General features: G+C 42.4%; 1 pseudogene; it reads left to right on the top strand.

Annotated features, from left to right (window-relative positions):
- The first annotated feature begins 5,501 nt into the window (after positions 1-5,501).
- Positions 5,502-6,574, top strand: LOC147663473 (uncharacterized; annotated as a pseudogene).
- Positions 6,575-7,276: the final 702 nt, after the last annotated feature.

Here is a 7,276-nt window from a genome sequence, read left to right on the forward strand (position 1 = left end):
CCTGATCGGCCTGTGGAGGAACTCTTGGATGCTGGGCCCGGGCCATAGGGCACACACACTAAACGCTTCTTCTTGCCATTGTACATGAATGTTGTTTCGACGCTGTGCCAGGGGAGGGGGGTTGGGTTCTGGGCTGGGGTCGTGGGAGGGCGGAGGACGGGGGGGAGTTGGTTGCATTTCTTTATGTTGAACTGTTGACCGTATTGCTTTCCTGTGATTGCCATTATGATGCTCACAGCTCCTCCGATATCCGGGGTGCTGTGCTTGTTATGTAATTTGTCAACACCAAAATAAAAATCTGTTCTGAAAAAAAAAACAGTCAAAATTACGTAAAGGGAATCCCGTGCTGAAGAGAAAATGAAACCATATCCCAAGTGAAAGCATCACCCAAATATGTGATAAACAAAGTAAAGATCCACCACCATACAATAAGGTACAGCAGAAGACACTACAAAATTCACCTCTAATTTCCTTGTAAGAATTTCATATACCATTCGAGTCTTAATCGTCGGATATTTCCAATATCATATCCTAAAAAATATATATATACCACACAGTCAAAGACCACTTAAAATGCCCCAAATGAGTTAATCATAGTTCATCTCCTAAAAAATCATATGATTATTCTATTAGCATGAAGCTCCAACATTCATCTCTATATACAATTTTATAACCTATCCAAGTTATATTCCAAAGATACATCCATACTACTCTTACATGTGCCAAGATACCATCTGTCCAATCACATTAGAATTTACCGTTTTAGTATGTCCAAGAGGCGCTATGAATCCTATCTTCCAAATCAATATTCAATCTTCCTTAATTGATCTCCTAGAATGAAATTATCATAATGTATATAACTATAAAATTACTTCCTAGGTTTTCCAAATGCCCACAAAATACAAATACTCCACCTACTCACCCCATAGTTTCAAGAGGAAGGAACACTAAACAGCCTCCAATCTTTCCAATTCGATCATAACAGTCACTCCAGTATACGGACCTGAAATAACATATATGATTTTAGGTAAAACTCTAATATCCATCTACAAACTTAATACTACAATTCATTAAATCACAGGGCCCCTCAGGCAAAGTACTCACCGTTAGTATTACGGGTCGTGTATATCAACAGTTCCCCATGGTAAATAGAGACATACCCTATGCACACACTTCAAAGGTACAAAAATTATTTGGCACAAAATGTTCAAATACAATGTTCAATACAGTGCAGAGAAACCACAATAATATGCTAATTGGTGTAAATGAATAAACGAGTATTTGTATAGATTTCTTGGTCTCCTTGTTTTAATCAATCACGGATTGTGAACAACCAATTCCTGAGACTGTTACTGTTACTGGGACTTCGCTATAGTACCTTTTTCTAATATATAGATTGTTATTATATTACAATAGTGTGCTCGTGGAGAACTGTGTACATTCAATAAACGTATTTAGCATACAGTAAATTAGCACAATATATGTTGAGGCGTAGGGGCGTACCAAACCATATATTAAGTGGTATAAGAACCACGACTGACATAGATACAAGGCCTAGAGCCTTTAGAACCACTGGGGCCACCAGGAACCACCCAAGGTAGTGACACAGGGGACCCACGGGGGACACGTGCAGTGCCTAAACACAGCCGCAAATCACCATTAACTTCTATAGGGAAAGTCGCAGTTGGAATTTTAAAGATTAAGGACACTTAAAGGAGGACTTGGAGCAAACCCCTTTATAAATAGGCAGTTCTAGAGTCAATACCCATGGGAGTACCAGAGTACTCGAGTTACCTCACCCAGGGAAGCCGGGTGCATAGGTGTCTTTTGGTGTCAGTTTTCGTCGTCGATTTCAATGGCGATCTGCTGCAAAGTGCTGCTGGCGACCAAGGCGAACGTGTTTGGGTGGATCCAAGGGTGGATCGGAGATGTGAAGAACCTGAAAGCAGAGGGGACAGAGTCTGGGTCACTAGCCAGTGATCAGGAAGGCGATGAGCAGATGCCCACCGTTGTCTGGTGATTTCAGGTGAAGAATGTGAAGCTTGACTCTTCAGCCAAGAGACCATGGAGGGGTTGATGATGACCAGGAGCTGGATTCGAGCTGTCCCACAAAGGATGTCGAGAGCTGCGGTGTCAGTATCCGGATTGGACCCAACAAGCCTTGGCAACAGCAGCCCACGCAGAAAGCAAAGATTGGCTTCGGTGCAGACCAGCAAGGTCTGAGGGACTCATCACTCGGTGGGGAGTTGGGGCACGTCTGGAGCAACCAGGAAAGCCCAAGAACCAGAAAAGTTACCTTCGTTCGGACCCACCAGTTGACAGACCAGGGATCGCGAAGGAGCCTCAAGCGGAAATGCTAGAAGCGGGCCCACGGAACACTCGTGGAGTGTAAGTCCACAATCTTCGGTGCATATGATGCACGGGGATTGGACTACAAGTAGCCTAAAGCACATCTTCGGGAAAGCTTGGAAGTTGAATCCCTTGCAAATGTGCACAGTGTTCAGAAGTTCTGGTTCCACGTCTCTCGTGAGGGCTGCGGGTCTCAGCTTTGTTGGGATCTTGTGTCAACCCCTGAGCAGTCTGGATGTCTATGTCCTGAGTCACAAATCTTTCGGGATCCATCGGGAACCATGGAAATGCAGACCGGCAAGATGCTTCTTTGGTGCTTGTTTGAAGACGGGAAGTCACTTCTTGACCCCAAGGGAGATTCTTCTGTCTTCTAGTCATGTGGAATGTTGACGTTCCAGGATGTATGTTGCAGAGTTTCGTCCAGGTGTAATCTGAAGTCCTAAGGACTAGGGTCCCATACTTATACTAAGTTAGGGGGTTGGACATACTCTGAGGACCCACCTATGGGAGATTCTGGGTAGAGGGGTGGTTACACCTATTCCCTTTGTTCAGTTTCGCACCAGAGCAGGGGCTGAGTGCCCCTGCAACTGGTTTGAACTGGGGTATGCACAGGAACACCAAGTGTGCCCCCAGCACTATCTGAAAAGCATTCTATGAATGCACCAACCCAGCCCCAATACACTAAAGCCTGACTGGAAGGTGTTTACACCTCCCTGTAACAGGAAACCTATTGTCCAGGCCTCCCCTGCCAGAGTTTTGTTCAGCAGCAGGAGGTCAGACCCCTGTCTGTGGCTGTGACATCCATTTTGTGATTAAATTAATATCAAAAGAAAGGAGTCTTGGGCTATTACTGCTGAATATGGAGCAGAAGGTCCACACACGACGTGCCCAAACTATATGAAATACAAAGGATGTCGTGTTGTTCCTAATGAATAAGAAAGGAGTTGGTGAAGTATGTAATGCAAGCGGATCAGAACAGGGTAACCTGATGGTCACCCTGGGAATCCATTTTGTTGGATTTAATGCCCTCACACACCCTTTCAGGTGTCATGCTTCATCATTTGGGCTTGCTCATCGTTGGGTCGGCGGTGCAATACCCAACGGGCAACACCTGATAGAGGGGCTCTTTGGCGGAGATCTTTTTCCAACTGCTGTATAGATGAAGTGCGGGTATGGGGCCAGTATTCAGGGTAGACGTTGTTATGTGAAGTAAAATAAAGCTAGTAGTACCAGAGTCAATTTTATTCAGGAGGGCTACTGCTTTAGTTAAAAACGGTATCCTAGAGGAGAGTAATGGAAAGTGATGTTTCCTACTCTTTTCTGGAGTGTGTTAAAGTCCGGTCAACATGTTTCTCGCTACTCTAAAATTTTCTGAGCGATTCTTCAGGACCACGGGGACTAGTTAGAAAGTGTCTAAGAGTATATGTAACTGTCTACACTATTGCCACTTGGTATGTTGTATGTATGCTCGTTTGGCTACCATCCTAGTGGGAGAACAGGTGAATATTACCCTTCTTCAAGTTGCGATTGTTAATACCTGTTGGAGGCAAAAAATGGGGAAGGGGTAAAAAACGAATCGCAAACAAACAATACCGCGTTGCATAAATGACTGTGATACTTGTGTGTAACGCATGCTGTGATTCATGCGTGTCATTGTAACACAAGTATATCAAGCACTCTCAACAGTGGGGTTTCGTGGGAGTGATATGTGAAGATAAAAACCATGTGTTTTAAAAAGAATACCAGATTGGTATTATAGCACGCAGTTACTCATGACTCACCTAAAGTTAAAAACAATCAGACAACAACAGTATCCAGCGGGTAAAGCTTCAGGAGATCTTCCACCATGATGCTATATAGAGGGAAAGATCTCAGTAATATTTACAAAGAAAATCAATACATTTTGATTTTTACACTCTAGAGTCACAGGGAACCACAAGTGTATATAGACTACACTAAAGTTGTGTTTCCAAGTTTGTGTACTGATGAAATTAAACACATGTTTCTCACTCGCTAGGTTCAAAGTATGCGATAAGAGTTCTTAGGTAAGGTGTGTACAGTATGTGAAGTTACAGGTCGTTAATATAAATACCTGTATTGTATATATATGATATTGTTCTGTATAATTGTTAAATACAGGTGTATCTAGGTGGAAAAGTCGAGGTATTTAAATTCTTATAATTGGGACAATTTAAGTCTGTTTCGATCATTATTATGATATGACTCTGTCTATTTTACTGTTCCAAAACTCCTTTGTGCGTCCAGATAATAATGTCATAGTGTATTGTCAAGCATATGTTCCCCTAGCCACTCCTGTTGATTGATTCTAGATGGAGTGCACTTTTTCTTAGACCCATGTAAGTAGTCAAATGCAAGTGATAATTGTATCGTGGACATGCCCATGTAAGTTACTGTTTTCTTTTCGGGCAGTGGAGTGTTTTAATTGCAGGGCAGAGACCCATTTTTGTTTTTCCGGCACATGTAAAGTCCCGCTTGGGCCCCCCTGTATAGAGACATGCCGTGTAATTTATATATGAAAATATCGACGGGGCGCTTGTTAAAAGTGCATTCTATTAGCTAGACTGTTGGTTACATTGCCGTGAAAACGCTCGTATGGGCACGTCGCTAACCTCAGTGTCCAAGCGGTGCTCGGCAAATGTGAAATCCCGCTCGGCCACATACATAAACGGAAACCTGTCGTGTAGCTTTTATACGCATATTCCTGTTGTGGCGCTTGTCAAAAGCGCGTTTGAATCGCTTGACTGTTCAGTGGGGAACGTACGGTTCTACCGCTTGTGTATGTACGCCGCGTGTGAAAAGTGCTCGGCGTCCTGTTGACATAAGGAGGTCGGCAGTCCCGGGCTCACAGCGCGCATATATTAAGATGCGTGTATTGTGAAACTATAGGGAGTATCCGTTCGAGGTTTTGCAGCTCAATTTCATCCACATGGAGAGGTGCAACAATCTGAAATACGTGCTTGTTGTTGTGTGCGCCTTGTTGGGGACGTCAATGGGTGCTTCTTGCGCTCCCAGTGTGGCTACCACCTTCATGGGAGAGTGGGAATTACAGAACATCCAAAATGAATTGGCACCTTTTTTTGAAAATGTCTCTACCTGGAAGCGGTTTATAGATTATATTTTTTTATTTGGAGTGGCCCTGTTGATTTGCTACAGTCATTTGTCCTTTGGCTTAATGCCAGCGACACTAACCTCAGGTTTACGGTGAATTACAACAACCATAGAGTTGACTTCTTGGACATCAGCATTGAGGGTACTAATGGTCATTTGGAAGTGAGCCTCTTTAGGAAAACTACAGCTAAAAATACTATTCTGAAATCTAACAGCTATCATCCCAATTGCCAGAGGTAATCTATCCCCTTTGGGGAATTTTTACGACTCCGCCGCAACTGTACGGATATGGCTGCGTTCCATAAACATGGAGATGCCCTTAAAGATAGGCTCCTTATGAGGGGTTACCCGCATCGACTCCTACGACACGCATATAAAAGAGCAAAATACTATGATAGATCTGCTCTATTACAAGGATCTAAGCGCCCAAACCAGAACCGGATCACATGTGTGATTAATCACTCCACTCTGAATTACAAAATTAGGAACATCATAAATAAAAACTGGAGTATTCTTAATTTGGTTGTAGATGCACCCCCCATTTCATTACCTTTACTAGCCTACAGAAGAAACAAGAATCTTAAGGACATGCTAGTGCATACCCGACAGACCAGAAGATCCACCTCTGATGGTTTGTGTTCTATCACAGGCTTGCCTGTGGTTTTGGGCAACCACAGATGTGGCTCTTGTCATGCCTGTGATTCAGCAATTGTATCTGAGGTTATCGAATATAATGATAAAAATAATCAAACTACGCCATCTAACAAACTGCCGTAGTAGTAATATCATATACATTTTGTTCTGTAGTTGCGGGCTGGCATATGTAGGAGAAACAGGTCGTGAATTCCGTCTCCGCTACAGTGAACATAAGTCTGCTGTCAGGACTAAAAAATTGATGGCACCCTTAGTTCAACACTGCCTGGATATGAATCATGATGAGAGAGAAATCAAATGGTCAATCTTAGAAAAAGTTCAGACAGGATTAGGCCAATCCATCGAGATTACACGGAAGAAACGTGAAACCTTCTGGATTTATCATCTTGATTGTGTTAAACATGGCCTGAATGAGGAAATATCATGGTATGCTACAAAATAGATACCATTCCATTATTGATAGTGACTATCTGTGATTTCATTCTCCTCTGTCTTTTCAATATTTGCGATAGCTGTATCCACTCACCTCATTGATTATAATCTACCTTGTCAGTACTGTTTGCTAGCATTTATCCTTCCTAGATTATACGCTTGAATCTCTTCATTTTACATTAGATTACCAGTCTTGCAATGCCCATGTTGTGTGTTTCAACTAATGATATCGTGATATTTTTCATCTTAGAATTGAGGAAGTCTCTTCCCAATGGACCTTGTGAGGTACATTGTAAAAACTGTGTTTTAATTAATGGCATCGTGAGAATTAGGAGGTCTCGTATTAGTGAACCATACATGGTACATTATTACTATACTTTATTGGTCCCTTCATCAGCTCCTTTTCCCTTTTATTTTTTCTTTTGTTTTAAGGTGGATACTTCTTTTCGTGTAAGACCGTACACAGTGCTGTATTTATTGACATTTCTTGTACCGACAAAAGAGAGCTCATTTGAGTCCGCTATTTATTTCTAGTCTCTCTCTGTTGGAGACTATCTCCGGCATTTTGGAAACCATGTTTCGAAAATAGAGGGCCAACGGTAGTCCGTTATTTATTTTTAATCCCTCGATCTGTTTGAGACTATGTCCGTTACTTTGGAATTATCGCGAGAACACGCAACCCTTCTCGAACTTAAAAAAGCAATGATCGGTT

Source organism: Lissotriton vulgaris, unplaced genomic scaffold (assembly GCF_964263255.1).
Source record: "Lissotriton vulgaris unplaced genomic scaffold, aLisVul1.2 SCAFFOLD_7734, whole genome shotgun sequence".
NCBI classification, from domain to species: Eukaryota; Metazoa; Chordata; class Amphibia; order Caudata; family Salamandridae; genus Lissotriton; species Lissotriton vulgaris.